The following is a 424-nucleotide window of genomic DNA, read 5'->3' on the forward strand; positions in this document are numbered from 1 at the left end:
AGGGCAGCTCACCTGGACCAGACTGCCACAAGGCTTTAAGAACTCTCCCACCTTGTTCAATGAGGCACTAAGCCAAGATCTGGAGCCCTTCCGTAAAAGGCACCCCCATGTGACTCTGCTGCAGTATGTGGATGACTTGTTGCTAGCTACAGCAACTCATGAGGAGTGCATGGAAGCTACGAGGAACCTGTTGGCCGAACTGGGCAGCCTGGGATATCGGGCCAGTGCCAAAAAGGTGCACATCTGCCAGAGGTCAGTGGTTTACTTGGGGTACAAGATAGCGGAAGGGGCCAGATGGCTGACACAAGCCATAAAACAGACTATCCTGACCATTCCTGTGCCCTACTCTCCCCGGGGAGTGAGGGAATTCCTTGGCTCAGCTGGGTTTTGCAGACTCTGGATCCCAGGGTATGCAGAGATAGCC

This window comes from Nannospalax galili, unplaced genomic scaffold (genome assembly GCF_000622305.1).
Source record: "Nannospalax galili isolate Female #2095 unplaced genomic scaffold, S.galili_v1.0 scaffold283, whole genome shotgun sequence".
NCBI classification, from domain to species: Eukaryota; Metazoa; Chordata; class Mammalia; order Rodentia; family Spalacidae; genus Nannospalax; species Nannospalax galili.